The 21,808-nt window shown below is 37.3% G+C and overlaps 1 long non-coding RNA gene across 5 annotated transcripts in view; it reads left to right on the forward strand.

The window, feature by feature from the left end:
- LOC145716202 (uncharacterized) overlaps positions 1-21,808 on the forward strand; it is a 559,773-nt gene that overhangs the window by 85,627 nt on the left and 452,338 nt on the right. For all 5 annotated transcript variants that reach the window (XR_014138714.1, XR_014138718.1, XR_014138715.1 and 2 more), the window contains exon 5: positions 20,283-20,355. This is a non-coding gene — a long non-coding RNA (uncharacterized LOC145716202). The remainder of the gene's footprint in view (positions 1-20,282; positions 20,356-21,808) is intronic.

The raw sequence follows: 21,808 nt of genomic DNA on the forward strand, positions 1-21,808 counted from the left end.
TTTGTGTTTTGTCTTCTTACTTTTTATTTTGATATAATTGTACATTCACATGCAGGATAAGAAATAACACAGTGAGATCCCATAGACCTTTGATCCAGTTTTCCCCAATAGAAACATCTTTTTTTTTTTTTTTTTTTAGAAACATCTTTTATAACTAGAGTAACAATATCACAATTAGGAAATGGATGCAATCCACTGACTTATTCAGATATCACCAGTTTTACAGGCACTGATTTTTGTGTTTGTATATGTGTGTGTGAGTGTGTGCTTAGTTCTAGGCAATTTTATCATGTGTGTAGATTTGTGTGACTAACATAATACTTACGATACAGAACAATTGTATGATAAGGATCGGTCATCTACCCCTTTCATAGTCACAACCACCATCTTCAGTCCCCCTATCCACTTGCTGCCTAACCTTGATCAACTGCTAATCTGCTTTCCATTTCTATAGTTTGTCATTTAAGACATGTTACTTGAGTGAAATTATGCAGTATGTGACTTTTTGAGATTGTCTTTTTCACCCTGCATAATTCCCTTGAGTTCCATCCAGGTTGTTGCCTTTACTTTTTTTTGTTTTTCCTTTTTATTACGGAGTAGTGTTCTTGGTAAGGATGTGTCACAGTGTAACTATTCATCTTTTGAAAGGTATTTGGGTTGTTTCCACATCGGGGCTATTATGAACAAAGCTGTTACGAATATCCCTGTGCAAGGTTTTGTGTGAATGTAGTTCTCTGGGATGATGACTCATCCTGCTTTCCAGAGTGGTTGGACCACTTTACATTCCTATGAGCAATTTCTCTTAAGGCTTCAGGTGTGTCTCCTGCTGTAACCAGTTAACATTGGCTGAGTTCAGAGCAGGTGTAGGAAAGAAACAAATAAAAAAACCACATACACACACACACACAAGACAAACCAAAACAACAACAAAACCTACCGGATTGTCCCTCCTGCTTTCTCCAGCTCAAGAGGTTACTTTTTCCGGTCTTATTACTTTGAAAATAGAGTTTCTGTGGGAGATTTTCCTGTCAATGTGCAGTTGATCCTCTGTGCAGTTATGGGGCTCAGCTTGCTCTCAGATCAAACATGGGAGATAAAGGAGGGGAAAAAAAACATTAACTCACCACTATGCTAGACTTTCTTCAAGTTTTGACATCCCTCCTCAATCGGTTATTGTTTATTTTTAGAGTCTTTACATTGTTTCTCTGTGTATTCTGCCCAGAGTTTCCATTACTATATTGGGAGCTGAAGGCTCTAGTGAGCTTACTTCATCTTGGCTATTACCAGAATCATCACACAACTTTAGGAATTGTCAAACTGTTGGTACATTTTCAAATACATTGCTGCTCCAGCATTTTTTTGGATGTCTTAGATCTCTTTCTTTTTGGCCAGCTGGGAAAGATATCCGTATGTTGTTCTAAAGTGAACAGTGGCTGAGTGATAAATGTCATCTAGCTGATGATCTAATAGATGAGAATACAACTTCTGATAGCAAAGATGATGAATAATGTGAAACTTATGGTATGTCCTGAAACCAGGGCATATTTTGGAATTTTTTGAAGATGACTTGCGTTGCAGTACTTAGGAGTTTTATATTCTTCAATGGGAGATGATTAAGTAAAAGGCTTGCAGAGTAGATTCTTTTATTTTAAAAGAATGGTAAATCCAGTTTCTATTTTTGTTTCTTCTGGTGTTCTGCCATTTAGCTTATCTTTGGGTGGAGAAAATCATTGCAATTTCAAAAGTGTGAGTTTAATCTATGATATATTAGGTGTTCAAATCCCCTTTGGGATTCTAGTCTTTCCCTAGGAGTGATAATTAACCTCGGAGAGTATCACTTACGCAGTTTCACCTGGTGATTTGTTTTAAGGATTTACTTATCTCATTTACCTTTCTGACTTATCACTTCAGGTTGAAGGTAGGAATGGTAAGGATGTAGAAAAATAGGTACCCTCACCAGGATATTTCAGCCATCACAAACCCTAAGCATTAGGGACCCCTGGGTGGCTCAGTCGGTAAAATGTCTGCTTCTGGCTCGGGTCTCGATCCCAGACTCCTGGGATCGAATCCTGCATTGGGCTCTTTGCTCAGCGGGGAACTGCTTCTCCTTCTGCCTGCTGCACTCCCCCTGCTTGTATGTTCTCTCTCTCTCTCTGACAAATAAATAAAAATCTTTAAAAAAATAAAAAAAAGAAACCCTAGGGGCGCTTGGGTGGCTCAGTCGTTAAGCGTCTGCCTTCGGCTCAGGTCATGATCCCAGGGTCCTGGGATTGAGCCCCGCATGGGGCTCCTTGCTCAGCGGGAAGCCTGCTTCTCCTTCTCCTACTCCCCCTGCTTGTGTTCCCTCTCTCGCTGTGTCTTTCCCTGTCAAATAAATAAATAAAAAATCTTAAAAAAAAAAAAAAAGAAACCCTAAGTATTGCATTCTAGTGTTCAATGTTTGAGTTGTATAGTGCCTTTTTAAATGATAGTTCTAGGATATTTTTCCTTTCTTGGTGTACTGGAAAGTGCATGGGACTTCTACTCTAAAGGATTAAATTTGCCCTGAGTTCAACTTTTTGCTAATTATGTTACTTTGGATAATTTATTATCATAAGCCTTAGATTCCTCATATGAAGATGTGGTTAATAATATCTGGCACAAAGACCTTTGTTTTGAGTTCTGAATTGTATACATATGTATTGTAAACCCAAATAAAGAGGCAAACTGAGGCAAGCTCAAATCAGAAATTGAGTTTATTTGGGAATGGCAGAGGAATTGCAGTTTAGGAAATGCATGTTGTAGCAAGCTACAGGTCAATCCACTGAGAGTTTGTGGTGGCTGTATTTATGGGCAAGGATAGCAAAAAGATAGAAGTCCAGCTGGAGTCCCAGCAGTAAGCTCATTGGCTTGAGGATGGGGAGAGATTCCTGGCAGATGTTTATTGGTAGGAAGGCAAGTCTCAGTTTTCTCTAAATCAGGCATTTATAAGAAATCAGTCTCTCAGCTCTTAAGTTTCTCTTCTTCTATAAGGTGTATGTGGGAGATTCTCCCATTTCATATCCTCCTGTTCCATTTTAGACTGAAATTTCTTCACAGTATGTATATATGATGTATTATATACATGATATATTTTATATATGTTTATAGGATGCCTCTCTGTCTGAAGGTGGTGTTACTATAAAAACCTTTTGTAAGTCAAAATAGCATAAAGCAAAGAAACAAAGAGCATTAATTTTTATGGAAATTTTTTTGAGCATTCCCAGTCCCCCAAAATAACCTCTCTTAGACTTTTCTGATATCTTAGGATACATCTTGCTAATGGAGGTACAAAACAATTTGAGATAAAGCACAGATGCTCACAGACACGGTTGAAAGCCATGGTGGCTTGATGCTGAGATGCTGAGGGTATCTCCCAGGGAAGGAGCTTGGTGGGCCCACTTTTGCTGCTGGGGTATATGCTGCCTCTTTAAGGAATTGCTGCAAGACAAACACTAAATTCTGCTTCTGTTTTTGCCTTTTTTGGTAAAAGTGAAATCCTCCTTGGATTTCTTTTGGTTAGTGAAAATAGGTAGTAATGTAGGTCTTAAAAACCAAGTAGCATAATGTGAACTTTTGAAAAACTAGTTTAACATTTAAATACATATGTAAGTGCTTTATAAGATTTTAAATGCAAAAGAAAAGAGTATTGTTTTTCTGTAAATAATTTATACCTGAAAAGCAATGATTTCTTCCCAGGTAGGGAAAGGAGGCTTAAAGATATTAGCCAATTTTTAGGAGTAGTTATTGGAATATTCACAATATAATATACTATATTTCTACTAGTAATATCTATAAGTAGATTGCAGAAACCAAGGATTCCTTCTGTTCCAGTTTATAATTACATTCTGCGGGCTCTCTTTGAGGTTCTGACTCTTTGTACTCACCATTTTAGAATCTACATATAAACTGCTGTGTACTGTCATTTTACTATAGTCAAATACGTTTCAAAGCCAAACATCATGCTGTTTAAAAAGGGACAGAGAACAATTATATTTGACAAACAATTTTTACATGACCTGAAAATGTCTTAGGATTAGAAATGATCCTTTTATACTCTGATTTGCTTAGAAGTGTTTGTTTAGTTGAAACTTGTGGAATCATTTCATTTTACTTTAGGGCTGGCTGAAAAAGTTGGAAAAGTCTCAATAAAGAGTTTGAATTTTGCCTCTTTGCTCTCTGAGATGAGTATTCCCAGCAGAAGAATCACCAAGTTTGTATTGACTGTATGGGGAGTTACAACTAACACTGTAATCATTTATGCAATTTTTGTGAATACCCAGGAGATGGTGGTACTTTTCAGTTTCAGAAGGAGTACAGATTTACTGCTCAAAACACTTGACATAACTATAAGGAAACATCTGATGTTGAAAATGGAAAGTACTTATCTTTTTGTTATGGTTAGCATCAAACAGAAGTATTCATGTTTTTCTCACAGTTTAAAACTAGGCATGTAGAGATTTTTGTGTCATTCAGAGGGAATAAAATAAATAATTCCCACTGAAAGGGAACTACCCTAGAATCTGGGAAATTTTCCTAAGTATGAATTTCAATTAATTGTATTTTTTAAAAATCTTATTTCATTTCTTTATACACATTTATTTTTTAAATAATTTTCAAAGATGTGTTTATTTGAGAGAGAGAGAGAGAAGGTGCGAGTTGGGGGGGGGAGGGGCAGAGGGAGAGGGAGAGACAGAATCTCAAGCTGCCTCCCTGCTGAGCAAGGAGCCTGATGCAGGGCTCCATCTCACAACCCTGAGATCATGATCTGAGCTGAAACCAAGAGCTGGATGCTCAACCAGCTGAGCCACTGAGACACCCCCACATTTATTTTTCAATGAAAGTTTATAAACTGATGAGATACAAAATTTAGATCAATAAAGTCTGAATTGTGCAATATTTCTTATTTGTCTCCCTGGTTGCCCTATTTGGAGGTTCCTTTGATAGCCCACCAACCTGCAGCCCCTCCCTCTTTTTGCCAAATAGAGTATTTTAGAATTTACATTTTAAGAAGTTTTTAAGAATGATTGAGAAGATTAAAGTTATTTGGGCAGATTGGTTCTCAAAATAAAACACATAAAAGAAGCACTTTTTCTGAAAAGAATTGGAACAGTTTTGATGTTCTCTTCCTAAGAATAAATAACATGTGGAGACAGGGCAGTCCCTTCACAGCCTCTGTTTCTTTAATAGAGGTCCCATAACATAACCACCTCTATTCTTTCAAGTGAAAGGTTTTGCTAGGTTTGAATTAATTCATAAGCACTCTTGGCGATTAGTAAAAAGGCCACCTCTCACCCCTGGAAGGGAAACAGAAAAAAAAATTTTTTTTCCCAAGCTTAGAAAAGATGAAGGTTAGGCTGTTAAATCCCTAAGTAGAGTTCAATGTTTGATTTTATAAACCCAGTAGATGAGGGTCAGGTTATTGTTATAACACCTCACATACACACGCACGTGTACGTACACACATGCTTGTATGTGTTAAGTGATCTTTAGTTGTTTTTCGCTTTCCTATGAGAAGTCATCAAACAAGAGATGCCTTTGGCTAGTGTTGTTATTTATTTATTTTTTGGCTAAAGATAACAAATACAAGGTAGCAACAGAGTTAGTGGTAATGTAACATGGTATATATAGGTAATACAGCCTATAGTTAAGAGTATGGGCATGAAGTCATTCTCCCTTAGTTCAAATTCTGGTTTCAAAATTAATTGTGTGACTTTGAACATCTTACTTGAACTCTTTGTGCCTGAATTTTCTTTCACAAAAAAAGATATAATAATCACACATAACCTGTAAGGTTTTTAGGAGATATAAATGATGCAACATGTAAAATACTGGTATATGTTTAGCGTTCAATAGATTTAGATATTTTTATTAATATCATAACTGTTTTAATAATCATCAGACCATCATCATTACCAGCATAATCATCTTTATTATATACTGATATTCTGTTTTATTGGATCATATCAGCCTTTTATCTGAGGGGATTACTTTTGTTCCTATATTTAGTAAAGTGCATGTATTTGTATGTTGTGTTTTTGTATTTAATAGTTATCTAGATTTTCAAAAGGCTGAACATAAGAGTAAAATGTATTAATATATAATGTTACTCTTGAACAGTACATATACATTTAAATAGAATAATTATTAAAATTTTATTCCAAAGTCACCCAAATTTGAATTTTAAAGTTCTGTAAGAATTTCTTAGATGCTTGTAAGTTTCTCTTTGAACTCTAGGTAGCCCAGCTCATTACAGAAAGTTTACTGTATATTGAGGTTAAAACGGAAATTTGCACCTTTGCTGGACACAGTCAAGTGAGGACTTGAAGGAACAAAACGAAGGAACAGAAATCCAACTGTGTAGTCTCGTTTTAGATTCATTCCATTACCATAAATAAAGCTTATATAATGCAACAACATAAATGATCTCAAATATATAATGAGTTCTAATAAAGCCAGATTAAAAAAATACATACTGTATGAATCTACTTACAAGTAGTTGAAAAGTAGACAAAATTTATGTATTGTGATAAGGATTAGAATAATTGCTACTCTGGGGGATTTAACCAGGAGTTTAGGTGCCGTAAAATATCTATACATGTGTATGTGTGTAAAAAGTCGATCATTGAACTGTATGCTAAAGATTAGAGTATGTGATTCATTCCTCATTAGGAAAGGGAGAGGGAGAAGGAGAAAGAGAAAGAGAGAGCGAGAGAGGGTGTGTGTGTGGTGGGGAAGAATGGATGTCTAATTTTACTATAACTAAGATTTCTTTTTGCTGTTCTTATCTTTTCTTACTCCAACCTCCCTTCTTGTTTCCTAGGACATTGATGTTTCTTTAATTTTAAATTTGTGAACTTGAGAAAGTGTTTTCATGATTATTCTCGCTTATCTGATTAATCTTGCTATATTCTTAATTCTTTTGAAAAGGAGTGGAATCTGATTTGTATATTTCATTCTTTGCCAAAGATTGATCCATACTTACCATAAGTAGGGAAAAATCTGCCAGAAACAAAACAGTTTGATACTCTAACACATCATTGCTGGCATTCCTTGTGTATCTTACCCTCTTAGAATGTCATTATAAAGTGAGATTTATTTTCAGGTATATACACTTTCTATATATGAGTGATGTTTCATTACCTGACATAAATACAGACACTGGTGCTCTGTAATCCTTAAACATCCCTGCTTAGTCAGTTAAGCCATGCTGAAGCCATCTTGCTTGTCCTTGTATTTTCCTCATGAGAGTGGAATTCAGATTTTTAGATAATAATTTTATCAGTTGCCAAATTTTTTTTTTTTTTTTTTAGTTGCAGCCTTTAAAAACCCATGTTCTCTGCATTGTTTGTGTTCTCTGGCTCAGCAGTTTATCCTTCACTTTTTAATCAGTATTTATACATCATCAGAGGATGGATATGATTCAGATTCAGGCTGCATAGAACCAAAGAGAAATATTTTGAACCCAAATTGGAAAGCATACCTAAATATTTGGATTCAGCCCTGAGTCTCAAATAAATACATACGGTGACATTGTTAAGAAGAAAAGAGGCTCTCAGTCTCCAGTGACTATGCTTAAACAGAATGTAATCTTTGAGTTTTCTATGATTCCTTGTATTTCCTTAGAACATTGCTATTTATTTTGTAAGACAGGGATCTTGACTTGTAGAGTACCATGGGATTACTAAATCTATCCCTGGTCATTACTATTTTGACACCATGCATGATCTTTTGATAAATTGTTCGATTCTAGGTCTTTTTTCTATTATAACTTGTTCAGGAGAGTTCTTAGAATCATCTGAAATAAAAACACTAAGGTCAGAAAGATTATTTTCTTTTGTTAAGCAGCAAACGCTTTTGTTTCACTCAGATGCTCAGATGCCCTTGGGTCCACCTTTAACCCCATGGAGCCTGAAATGCCTGGCAGGGGAAAGGGGACTGTCTTCGAGTAGGCCCTTAGCCAATGACTGATTTTGGTAGAGTGTGACCACCCACTGCCCTTGCCTCAGGCTGGGACAATTCTGAAATGCAGTACTCCAGAGTTCTGCAGTAGCAGGCTGAAGGTACTCTTCTGGGGGTATTGTCTGCAAATGTACCCCTCATTAACTTCGTCCCTTTCTCTGTTTTATATCCTCTCTCCCCACACTTTCCTTAGTGATCTCTCCTGGGATTATTTCCTTAATACATCATTAGCAAAAGAATCTTCTTCTTAAACTCTGCTTCTGGGCAACCTGACCTAGGACAAACTATATGCCACATAATGATTAACTTCTTCCAGCCCATGTTCATAATAAGTTTCTAAAGGGAATTTATTCCTCCTTAGCAAAATTTTGCAATATCTGTAAAACTGTGTATGTGTTGACACTAGTGATATTATTTACACTGATTCCTTTCTAATACCATGGCTGATATTTTACATACTGAAGAATAAGACTACTGACTTTCTTTTGACTATAACCAGTGAACTTACATTCTTCAGGAAAAAAAAGTCAGCCTGAATATAACTCTTAATTTGCTTATTCTTGATAGCACAGTTACACTTCCCACTTTGAAAAGCAGGAAATCTTATTTCTGAAACTTTAGAAATAATACATGAAATGTTAATTTTTATGCATTTTTGATATGACGGCTTTTACATGTGGTAATAGTTGAGTGCTACTGAAAATGACACCATAGCACGTGTTGTTTATAATGTTCCATAGTTAATACAAATGCTGAGAGCTGGAGTTCCTCCACACAAAGCAGCCAGCTGGGGGCAGAGAAGCTTGCTGCAGTGTTGGAGGACGGAGCCGGCCCCTAGAAGCAGTCCACTGTGGCTGAGGAATCTTCCAGAGGATGACTGCCACTGGGCCACCTATATGCCTGTCTCCTGGGAGCTGCCACATAAGAGTGAGTGTAACCAGACCAACGTGAGTTCGCTCCTTGGTGAGATAGAGGGAGAGACTACACCAGGTGGAGTTGTCACACAAAATGATCTTTATTAGAAGCAAATAAGGAAATCATGGGGAATAATTTCCAAAGCTGTGACCTTCCAAACAACAAAACTGGGGAGGTTTTAAGCTGAGGGTGAATGCATCTTCATGGAGGGGCTTGGCAAAGGAGAGTTCAGTATAAAATTGGGGCAAAAGTCATCTTTAATAGACAAAGTCTGCGTCCTACTTGATTGAAGTCCCAAAGACCAGCAAGGGTCAGGATCGTTGGTTTTCTGGCTCCAGTTAGCTTGGTGTTTGAGTGTTCACCGGGATTTGACTCCTGCAAAAAACAGCCACAGAATGTGTGTTAGGTCCATCTTTCCTTTTGAAAAAGCACTGGGAGTTTTACCCCTGATTTACTGTGTCTGATAGGGTTAGGCTATCTCCTGGCCTGCTAGGTTTTTGCATTCTGTTTGTTTCCTGAGAATCCTTAGTACTGAGGTTTTTGCATTCCTTTGTAATTCCAGCACCTTGTAGGAAATTCTGCAAGTTGTGTTCCAGGGCCAGTGGGGCCAGTGGGGCCAGTGGGGCCAGTGGGGCATGGATCACAGAAATAGCTGGGGGGCCTAAAATGACTTCTTGTGTGTCATGAAAGCTAGGTCTCATCTTTCTTTTTCTGAGGACCCCTAATTTGTTCTGCTTACAAGAGCCTCCTCAATCTGGAGAGACTCTGGCGGCTGCTTCTGTTCTGGTCTTGCAGGGTCCCTCTGGCACCCTCTATTGGCAAAGCCTGACGTTGCACACGCTGGCCCGGAAATGTCATCGAGTCCCGCTTCACCACCACAGAGGCAAGAAGAGTAGGTTTGGAACTGACGGGGTAAATTGATGACCCCCCCCCACAATTCTTACAATAAAGCAAATACTCCATTTTGCTGCGGTGATGAGCTCTGTTTCAAAAAGCATAGAGCTGCTCTTTGAATTTTGCTTTCAATATAAAAGTAAAGTTACTAAGTTATGTAGAAATAGAGAGCAATGTGTTATTTTTTGAAAAGGGTCTCATAATAGGGGCTTAATGCTTGATAATTTGAGCACTCCTTTCTTTATATTGTTTACCGTTTATTTTTATTGTTACTGAACTGATGTACTAAGAGGAGATGTGAAATAAATGTAAATATTAAACTCAGGGCCTAGCGTGGCTTTCAGAGTTGCTACAGTTCACTCTCCCAGTCAAATAAAAATGGTAATCTGGGGAGCACATATCGGTCATATTCTCTGTTTGCTTCTTTTTCACAGAAGGGATATTTTAAAATCTTTCTCTCTTTTTATCCTTGATAGAGTCATAAAGCTAAATGTGGTACTGTATACTGCAAGATAGCAGCTTCTGATTTTACACGTGGAATGCTTCAGAACTGAATGACTTCGCAGAAGTCATAGAGCTTGCTTGTGATCCAGTCCACGCATGCAAGAACCTAGGCATGCAAGTACCTGGGATTGCAAACTCTTCCTGTGAAGTCAGATGGTGGAGGTACCAAGTGTGGTTTAGCTATTGATGTACAATAAGTCACCCCGATATTGAGTGACGTGAAACAATAAGCATTTAGTTAGATCATGATTTTATAGTTTGTCAATTTAGGTGAGGCTTAGATAGGTGGTTCTTCTGGTTTTGACTGGGCTGTGTCATCCGTGTCCTTCTCTGGTCGGGTAGGCTGCTCTGCTGATCTCAGCTGGGCTTATCTGTGGACATCAGCTTTGACAAGTAGGTCGACTTGGCATCATTATTCTGCCTACCACAGATGGCTAGCTGTCCAAGATCTCCTGTGAAATATTAGCATTTCCCCACTCTCTTATCTCTTGCCATCAGGGCATGTCACTTGTCTAGGCTAGTTTTGTGGAGACAAAAAAAAACCCAACAGCTTTGAAAGATGGGAATGATATAGACCGAATACACTGGAGTTGGAATTTATAACAGATGTTGTAGGTGTACTCCACATCCCCTTGACTTACTCCAGATATCATCTGCAGACAGAACAAAGGAAAACCAAAGTCCATTTTGCAAGTGAGGGTGGCCTCAGGAACAGAAAGATTAGTTTAAAATACCTGCTTACGGGGCTTGCCTCCAGAACAATAACAGGATCCAGGGAAAGGATTTACAGCAGTGATCATGCACCAAGATGGTACAGGCAGATAGAGGAGGTAGAGACTAGAGAAATCTTAAAGGGGTAGGTGTGGGGGTAGTCATGATGAGGCATGAGGAGGCTTTTCAAGTTCGTGGGAATGATGGAGAAGAAGCTGTTCAAGAGTGACAGTCTGAGTTTGTGGGCATGGAAGGAACTGCTCCCCAGGTAAATGAAGATGTAGGATGTAGGTATAATCAATAGAACAAAAAGTTAACCATATAACCTCCATTCATGTGAATATATGAATACTGATTGGCTCCCTGATTCCCCATCTGTTAGGTTTAATTTGTTTTCTTCCAAGCCTTTCAAGGTTTATCTGCAGTTGTAGCACAGCTGGAGATGTATAGTTTTCTTCGTACAACCTTCATGCCATAGATTTTCTTTCATGTTCACCCGTGGCTTAACCATTGGTTTAGGTGACACTCAAGTGAGTGACCATTTCTTCCTGCCAGTTGATGAACTAGAATGAATGGTTTGTAAGAAACCTATAATCTTCTTTTTTTTAAAAAATATACTAATAGCTATATTTCACCTTCTTTACCTGTGGGATATCTTTGTCTCACACCAGTATAGGAATGGCATATAATTGCCAAGAGAAAGCCAAGCTTATTTGATACTATTGTTTGAGAGCAAATAAAACCCAAGTATTGGAGAAAGAAAAACTGGGAATTTGATTAAGAAGTGGAGGGCTTTAAGTGACACTGTAGTGCCTTGGGCTGGAGTTTCAAAAAGTTGGCAAGGGAATTGAATCCCCGAGTGCTCAGGCTTATGACGGCAGGAATAAAGCTATTTTTGTCCTCTAGGCAACAGCTTTACTCTGCCAAATTTCCCAAGACTCATACAATGAGAGCATCCATCCCAAAATGATTAATGCAAATTTAGTAATTGTGCACATGGATCATTTCTCTGTCACCCATTTTATCCATATAATGTGCCTTTTTCTCTATGCACGCATTGCTCATGTTTTGTGCCATTCACCTGTTGCTGGGGGCATGGAACAAATTACCTCTTTGTGTGAGGCTGCGGGAAGAAGAAATTATCACATTTGTGGCTGGCACCCACTATTAAGCCAAGTATGTAATTATTTGAATCAGAATGGTCATATGCACAGAGTCAGATTTATCTTGGCTATCACAAGGAGAGCATTTGAGGTGCGATCCACAGCTGGACAATTTTCTGAAGGGGAGATAGTGGAGAGGATATAGGCCTCTGTTGAAGAAGATACATTTTTGGCAGCAAAGACAAATTTCAGTAGAAGCCAATGAGACCTCAGGGGTTCTGGCTTTTGTAAAATTTTAAGTGCAATGCGTATGTACAAGAGCAAGGTTTTGAGTTGAGAGCCCTGGGGAAGTTAATCAGCGAAAGACATATCGTGTTGCCAGTCTCACAATGTGGACTCCCCCCAAGCACTTCACACCAGACCCTCAAACTTAATCAACCAACATGGCTCAGAGGAGTAAACTAGAAAGCCCCTCAGGCTTGTGATAGCCCTTTCAAGTTTCCAGGAAGCATTGATGCCTGCCTAATAGGGCCTTTCTGGAAACTACTAGCTCCTGTTCCAAGGGCACGAGTCAACCCGCAGCTGTGTTCAGTTAGGGCTTTAAATTGACAGTGGAAGGTGGAGTAGCCATCGTAAGGAGGGGCCTCCCCCACAGAAGCCATTTGCTGGTTAAACATCCCACGTTTGCTGACACTCCCAGTTACTAATTTGAGCAGCTTTATGCTTACCCTACAGTCTGCTGCTGTGGTATAACAAAGTGTCCACGGTATTTTTTTTCTACACCGTAGGTTGTCAAGCAGATTTCCTGAAACAAACAAAATCTTTTCTGTGCCAATAAATGGTAGTGGATTAAAAACAGATGAGTTTTCTGTGTGAAGAATTGGAAGGACCCTGTACAAACAATACATGGCTACTTGCGAGTGCCACCCTGTTAGGCAAAGAGAATACAGTGACCTCATGCATCCCTTTCTCAAATGCCTGGCAGTTACATTTTTTGAAGAGGAGTTGCTTTGAAACCCCACTTTTAAGGGTGCTTGACTATCTTTCTCTTCTTTTTACTTTAGGATGAATTGGGAAACTAATAATAACAAAACCGGTAAAATACACCATACAAAAATAGAAGGTTTTAGTTGATATGATTGTAGGGAAACTTTGCCAAGAACATTGAAATGGACAAAATACAAAAATTACTGAGTGTCCTGGGTACCGCACCTCTCTTGGTTATCCGATTTTGTCTGGGCCCGCTCCATTCATCCTCTTTGTTAATAATGTAAATAATTCTTGTCCATAGAAATGAAAATGAGTTTGGTCCAGTAAAATGCAACTGATAATTGCTCTGTGCATATTTATCAGATTTAGATCTATTTGTAAATTTATTGCAGCATTCTTGATTGCCTATGTATGTGTGAGTTATTTGAATTCTTCCTTGAACTACTTGTAACATCTTATGGCATTCTTATTAATTAATGACTTAATAAAATATTTGGCACATTCATTTCATATTTCTATGTGAGTTTTGATATTAATTTTAAAAAATACATTCATCATTAGCATCAATTCAGGGGATTTTTTTTTTAAGTTAATACTGAGGAGAACTATGGTTTTTTTTTTTTTTTTAAATATTTTATTTATTTATTTGAGAGAGAGAATGAGATAGAGAGAGCATGAGATGGGGGAGGGCCAGAGGGAGAAGAAGACTCCCCGCCGAGCAGGGAGCCTGATGCGGGACTTGATCCCGGGACTCCAGGATCATGACCTGAGCCGAAGGCAGTCGCTTAACCAACTGAGCCACCCAGGCGCCCTTAAAAATGTTCTCCCAAAGGAACTGTTACCACTCTACTCCGTGGGAGAAAATGAACAACAAATAACTCTGGAGGGTGACTTGAAAATGCTACATGCCCATTCATGGAACAAAGCTATCAAGCTGCCTTTAATAGAAAAATGACATATTGCAGTTGTCTTATGTTTAGCATCAGTCTGATCTTAATACTTAATCAAATGAGCATTCAATAAATGGAAGCTTGATTTTCTATTGTTGTTTGTTTGTTTTTGTACAGGATCAAAATAATGTCTGTGTTGAATGTCTTTTAAAGTCATTTTAGATTGAAGGCATAGATTTGGAAATGGAGATTAAAACCAGTGGGTAGCCAAGATACAGGATCAGATTGTTTTTCCCTTTTGTCCTTCAGGATGTAAGGAGTAGCTTAGACAGGAAACTCCATGATTGCTTCTAATCAAGTCTTCTATTTGTTTCCTTTGATGCAACTTCACTATTATGAATATTGTAATAGTTAGAACAAAAGAAAAACAAATGAATTTAGGAGATCATTGACTTGGTTCTTTAGCATATGTCTGCTATATTATAACTTACATAACCTCCAATAGGTATTTTTGACTAAGAGCCAAGGAAAGGCCTGAGTTCAGCTGCTAATGTCCTAGATCACATTTTTGAAGTTCATATCATACCAAAGTATTTATTTGAGATTTATGTTGAATGCTTCAGTTTATTTCATAAGTACTTAGGAATCTGGCTTCCCCTGAAGGCTTTTCTCCTTTTCTCTTGGTAGTTCTCCCTTCACCCCAACCCTGATTTATCAAAGATAGTGTCTCATAATAAGCCAGAATGAAACCTCCCAGGACAAAACTTTTAGCCCATTTTTTCTGTCTTTTCTGTCGTATCATGTTCTGATATGAGAAATTAATGGGATGACTTGAACTTGCATTCTAATACCTGATGGGAACTATTCAGAATCTCATTTTTTGAGATGTTTGATGAAATTTGGGTTTGAAGGTAATACCTTCTCCCAAATCAGTGGCTATATAAGGAAATATACCAGAATATAATATAACATTACTATTTGGTCATTTCTTCTGATCTTGTATAGATATGTGATCAGAAAGTGAGGGGACTCAAAGGAAAGATACTAGTTAGAATTGTATGTCTAGAAGAAACAACCAAAACTAGCCTGTTATCTATGTGATGGTTTCATTCGTTATGTTAAACTTTTCTTGCCTTAAGTTCAGGAAAATTCTCTTTAAACTGTAGCATTCAATACTTTTTTTTTTTTTTTAAAGTAGGTTCCATGCCCAGCTTGGAGTGCAATGCAGGGCTTGACCTCACAACCCTGAGGTCAAGACCTGAGCCGACATCAAGAGTCAGATGCTTAACCGACTGAGCCACCCAGGCACCCAGCATTCAAGACTTTTTAGGGTTATAACCTAAAGTTAATTTATAACCTATGTTTAAACCTTTATAAACACTGTACTTCAATGAAACTTAGACTACAGACTACTTCCTGATCCTAGAACAGGTGCAGTGCTTTGCTTTGCAAAAACCTTGGACTGCCTTCCATGTTTGTGTAGAAATGTTATGTCTTTTTTTTTTTTTTTTAATTTTTTTTTTAAGATTTTATTTATTTGCGAGAGAGAGAATGAGAGACAGAGAGCATGAGAGGGAGGAGGGTCAGAGGGAGAAGCAGACCCCCTGCTGAGCAGGGAGCCTGATGTGGGACTTGATCCCGGGACTCCAGGATCATGACCTGAGCCGAAGGCAGTCGCTTAACCGACTGAACTACCCAGGTGCCCGAAATGTTATGTATCTTTTAACACAGTGCTTCTTATCCTCTCTGTGGTAAAGGACCAGTTTTTTTGAAAGTTCCTATTCGGTCACATTCCAAAGTGGCAATGTAAAGGAGTTACTAGGCATATGATATAACTATAAAAGGCTTATCAAATACAAGCCTTAATTTGTTATTATATTCAAAACACATTTTCAAATGGCTGTAAAAGTTTCTAAACCCTTTAAATCTCTGTACTTATATCTTCACAGATCAGTAATAAACAATTCAATGAGGAGAGGCAGTGGCATAATTTTTCTTACAAATGCTTTCTGCTCCAGTTGTTTTTTCTGTATCTCTCTAAATAAAAGTGATCTAAACTTTACTGGAAAGTAGCGGTTCAGTGTTGTTACTTTTCTTATAATAATTGACTTAACTGTATTAGAGTTCTTGAATAATTATAATTTCCCTTTGAGGAAAATTCCAGCATTAAATGTTCAAGTAAATATTTGTTGAATTGCAATTTTCTTAAATCTGTTGTTGGAAATAGGTTTTATGATTGATGTTTAATGCCTATTCCCCCCCCTTTTCTGCAACAATTAATTATAACAGAGAAAAAAAGCATACATCAAAGTCAATGTTTTTGAAATGCCTTCTCCAAGAATGACTACCAGCAAATCAAACCTGAGAGTTTGAGTATCTATTATGATTGACAATATTTTCAGGTTTATTGAACTTGTGCATCAGTCCTGCTGTGCCAGTCCATTTTACTTTGAACTTAGATCAATATGGCTTTTACTTTTTTTTTTAGGATTTTATCTATCTATCCATCTATTTATTTATTTAGAGAGAGTGCATACACACAAGTTGGGGGTAGGGGCAGAGAGAGAGAGCGAATCTCAAGCAGACTCTTGCTGAGCTCGGAACTCAGTGCAGGGGCTCGATCTCAAAACCCTGAGATCATGACTGGAGTTGAAATTAAGAGTCACTTAACCGACTGAACCACCCAGGTGCCCCTGGCTTTTACTTTCATTCATCAAATGTGATTTAACATTTCCCCCATCATCTGAGTTTGTCAGACTTAAGGCCTTATAGCCTCCTTCACTTCTTCCTTGTCTCATTACCTAATTCAGTAAGTTGTCTATCTCTATGGATTTTATTTCTCAGCAGTTCTCACATATGCACCTTCCCTTCCATCTCTGTTGGCCATTACCTTGGTTCTGGGCATCATTTAAGCTTAAACTTAGGTTGGTCAATAGCCTTCATCTGTTTTTCATCATTACATAAGGCGTACAGGGCTTTGCCTTTCTTGGGAGCATCTTTCTTTGACAAAAATTTTTTTAATTACTGATGAGAGTTCCCAGATAAACTCAATACCAATAACCTCAAAAAACCTAAATGAGTTGCAGAGACTGAGTGGGATCATTCAAACATGAAGGGACTCAACTCCCCATACCAGGCTCATTGATGTAAAGTTTCCTACTTTTTTCTTTCCCTTTTTTTTTTTTCTTTTTATTTAAATAAGTGGAAAAAGGTCTCATGGTTATGTAAGTTAATGGTAAAATTGATGATAAAATAAGGGTATAAGTGGTTCATGTAAATGCTCTCAGGAAAAATTTACTTTTAGATGTAAGACCTTCTATAAATAAACACATGATTATAAGATTAATAGTAGCAAGGGTCTATCTAGTTACAGAATATTGAGTTTTAGAAATAGCCAATTCTCTGTTTCTAAATGTTGATGTTGAAAGCTCTGAAATCACTGTACAAAGGAGTTTCAGATAGAAAATATTTCGTCTCAGGTGCCTGGGTGGCTCAGATGGTTAAGTGTCTGCCTTCGGCTCAGGTCATGATCCCAGGGTCCTGGGATCGAGTCCCGCATCGGGCTCCCTGCTCCTTGGGAGCCTCCTTCTCCCTCTGCCTCTCTTCTCTCTGTCTCTCATGAATAAATAAATAAAATCTTTAAAAAAAAAAATATTTCGTCTCTGGAGGAATTGCATGAGAGTAAATGGCACAATACTAATAATTTTGAAAGTGACACTAGGTGTGAGAACTGTGTATTGCCTGATTAGTAAGTTAATTCACAAACCATGTAAGTTTCCTGCAAATTAAAAATCTTACAGATTTGTAGACTGTAATTACTGGGAACTTTTTTTCAACTTATGAATGCTGCTTTGAATCCAGCTAGTCTCATTTACAGTATGTTTTGTGGAAATTGTTAGAACAGTATTGGGAAGGTGCCAAAGGTTATTTTACTGACAGCTATCAGTAAGATATGTTAGCCTGGGGATGTCATTTTTCTTTCAAGAATAGAGTAAAGCTAATCAGATACCCAAGTCCATTATCTGATGAGAAGTAAACAAGTGACAATATCATAGCTGTCAAAATGAAGTATATAGTCCTGTGAGAGGGTTGTCTAGGAAAATGAAGAAAAGTGAATATTAAAAAAATCTCTGAAAGGAAATGAAAAGAACTAGCCTTTTTCTTTGGACATAACAATGGGTCATATTTTTGGGGCATAAAAATATAGGAGTTAGGAAAATCAACTGCTAAGTTACTATGCCATTCTAAAATGGAAGTTGCAAATACTGTTGAAATATTCATATTGGTCAAATAAGTAATAGGACTGACACTTTGATTACCTTGTTTCCTTGATCTTGAATTTTAAAATTTAAACTATATTTAAAACAGAATATACGCTATCTTTGTTAGGGGATAGGCCAGGCTACTGTGAAAATATTTCAAAATGCAAGAACTTACGTAAGACAGGAATTTATTTCTCAGGGAACAGTTCAAAGAACAGATAAAAAGCAGATAGATGGGGGCGCCTGGGTGGCTCAGATGGTTAAGCGTCTGCCTTCGGCTCAGGTCATGATCTCAGGGTCCTGGGATCGAGTCCCGCATCGGGCTCCCTGCTCCTTGGGAGCCTGCTTCTCCCTCTGCCTCTCTCTCTCTCTCTGTCTCTCATGAATAAATAAATAAAATCTTTAAAAAAAAAAAAAAAAAGCAGATAGATGGGCTCCATTGTACTCAGTTCAGCTTCATAATATACTGTCACCTAGGTGTTATCCTCATCTGCATGGCCAAAACTTGGTAGAGTCCATCCCACAGCCTGTTGGAAAGGAAAAAGATCAGGACACAAAACAAGCAATTTTGTTATAAGGAAATGCCCAGGAAATTGTATGCCTGATTTCTTCTCTTTTCATTGCAAAAACTTAGTCACATGACCCTACTTCGTTGCAAGAGAGGCTGGGGAAATGGTCCCTAACCAGCTTCCTTTAAACCTTAATAGAACTGGGCAAAAGAGCAGGAAGAGGGGGAAAGTTAAGTACTGGAGAATAATAGTTTTTTTGTTTTGTTTTGTTTTGCTGTTTTTTTTTTTTTTTTTTTTTTGCTGTATATGTATGTGATTAAAATTAAATATGAGTTTAAATTGGAAGAAATAGGGGCGCCTGGGTGGCTCAGTCGTTAAGCGTCTGCCTTCGGCTCAGGTCATGATCCCAGGGTCCTGGGATCCAGCCCCTGCTCAGCGGGAAGCCTGCTTCTCCCTCTCCCACTCCCCCGGCTTGTGTTCCCGCTCTCGCTCTGTCTCACTGTCAAATAAATAAATAAAATCTTTAAAAATAAATAAATAAATAAATAAATTGGAAGAAATAAATTCTCCATTCCTAGTCCTACTGCTAATTTTTTTTAAAAAAAGATCTGTTTATTTATTATTTTAGAAAGAGAGAATGTGAGAAGGGAGGGGCAGAGGGAAAGAGAGAATCCCAAGCTGGCTCCATGCCCCACTCAGGGCTCGATCCCATGACCCTGAGATCATGACCTGAGCTGAAACCAAGAGTCAAATGCTTAACTGACTGAGCCACCTAGGCACCCCAGTTCTACTTCTAATTTTTTTGTGTGCTTTTCAGATACTTTTATACTAAAGGTTCAGAACATACCCACCCCACAATATGCCCTTTGTCATATTGATTATTTTCAGGTGAAGGCACCTGAGAAACAGCAGATGAAGGAAGGGCTCTCTAACCTCTCCCTTTCTACCTAAAAGCGGGTCATGAAATTTCCCATGAAAAGGGTGCCTCCTTTGTACCAGGAACAGAACATTCTTACCACCAGAGTTTGAGAGTCGATACCAAAATGGATTTGTTCAAAAAAACCTATTGAAATAATCCTTGAATTCCATTGGTTTCCCCCATATATTTCCTTGTCACTGTCCCACAATTTACTGCCCCTGGACAAAGCCACTATGTCTTGTCACATTCTTGTGATTTATTCTTTTTTTCCAAGGCATATTAGCTTTTTTGGGTCTAATGCTCCTTTCAGGTCTTCATTTTCCTTTTGAAGACTCTCATGTGCACATAAAAATATTAAATAAGTTGCCTATGTTTTCTCCTATTTGTCTTATGTCAGTTTAATTTTCAGGCCCAGCAACAGAACCTAAGAAGATAGAACTTTTTCCTTCTCTACAATACTCATGGAAAAAGATACAGATTATAGCATTTTGCCTCCCTTTAAAGTATACCTTATTATATACATAGTTTTCTGTTTTGTTACTTAATGCATCTTCGGAATATTTCCATATCAGCACATGCACATGTTCTTTTTCTCTCTTTCATAGCTGTACAGTGTCCAGTTGCATGAATGAACCATGACTTTCAACTTCTGCTTTTGGATATTTTGGTATCATCAAGGTATTTTTTTTCTTCTTCTTTCTCTTTTATGACCATTCTACAATGAACTTTATTATTCGAATATAATAAATCTTTATTGAATATAATACATATTTCATAAAGCACACCAATTCTAAGTGTACAGTTTGATGAGTTTTAGTAATATATACAGTCATGGAAAGATCATGACAATCTAATTTTAGAGTACTTGTATCGTATCTAAAAAGTTACTTTATGCCTCTTTGCAGGCTCTGCTCCCACCCAGCTCAGAGCAACCACTTACCTGCTTTCTGTTGCTGTAGATTTTACTTTTCTAGAAGGTTCACATGAATAGAATTATGTTGCATAACTCTTTTTTTTTTCCTGGCTTTTTTCATTCAGTATTATTATTATGTAAAAAAATATTATTTTTAAATAATTTTAGACTCCTAGAAAAGTTGTAAAATAGAATTCACATAGCTTTCCTTTCTGTTAACAGCTTACATGCCATAGTCCAATTATCAAAACCATAAAATCAACAGTACAACAATGTTTTAATTTCACATGTACCAAGGCTAAGTCAACACTCAAGTGTATTTATGTCAGTAATTATAGTGTATGATCTTACAGAAAATTAATAAATTGTTTTAGTAGTAGAATAGTAAGTAGAACACTAGTTTATTGATTCAACTTGCTGGTTTTTTCTGCCAGTATCCTACTCGGTCTTGAAACATAATATACATAATTTTTGAAGGGATTGAGGAAGTTCTCAGCTAATAGCAGTACTCATTTTGACTAAAAAGGATGAGTTAATTTTGTTCCAGATTCTCCCAGTCTAGCTCAGCAATACATAACATCCTATTCTCCTGAGAAAAACTTTGCAATTAGGGAAGAAACGGAATAGTTTTCACCTTCACTAAACTTCCTGGATGACTCAGATACCTAGATATCATGTAGGTATACCTTTGGTTACTGCTCTGTAGTTTGGCAAATCAGGCTGGCTGGTGTACTGATCGGCATAATTATTTTGAAATTAGTTCATGCTGTTTCATGTATTATTACTTCCTTTTTACTGTTAGTAGTTTTTTATTATATGGATATACCACAATTTTGTCAAAATAACAAGTAATAAAGAAAGAACAAAAGTTACCTAAAATCCTTTTATCAAAGAATAACAACCACTAATATTTTGGAGTATATCCTTGAGATAGTTTCCTATGTTTCCATACCCACTTATGAATATTTACCCTTCCCCCTCTGAACAAAATCATATTACACAGCTTTTGTAATTTGCTTATTCACTCAACAATATTTTGTGAACATTTTCCTATTTAAATGAGTTTAGACCTTTCTCATATTTTAAATATTTAACAGGTCCTATATAATTATTTTCTATTCATTATTATTATAAAAATGATTAAGATCTTTGTAAATGTAATATTACAGTGTTTCCAGAGTATTGCCTTAGCATTAATTTTTGATTCATGTTTATAGC

The sequence above is a fragment of the Leptonychotes weddellii genome, chromosome 1 (assembly GCF_054177405.1).
Source record: "Leptonychotes weddellii isolate Sample4059 chromosome 1, ASM5417740v2, whole genome shotgun sequence".
NCBI lineage: Eukaryota > Metazoa > Chordata > Mammalia > Carnivora > Phocidae > Leptonychotes > Leptonychotes weddellii.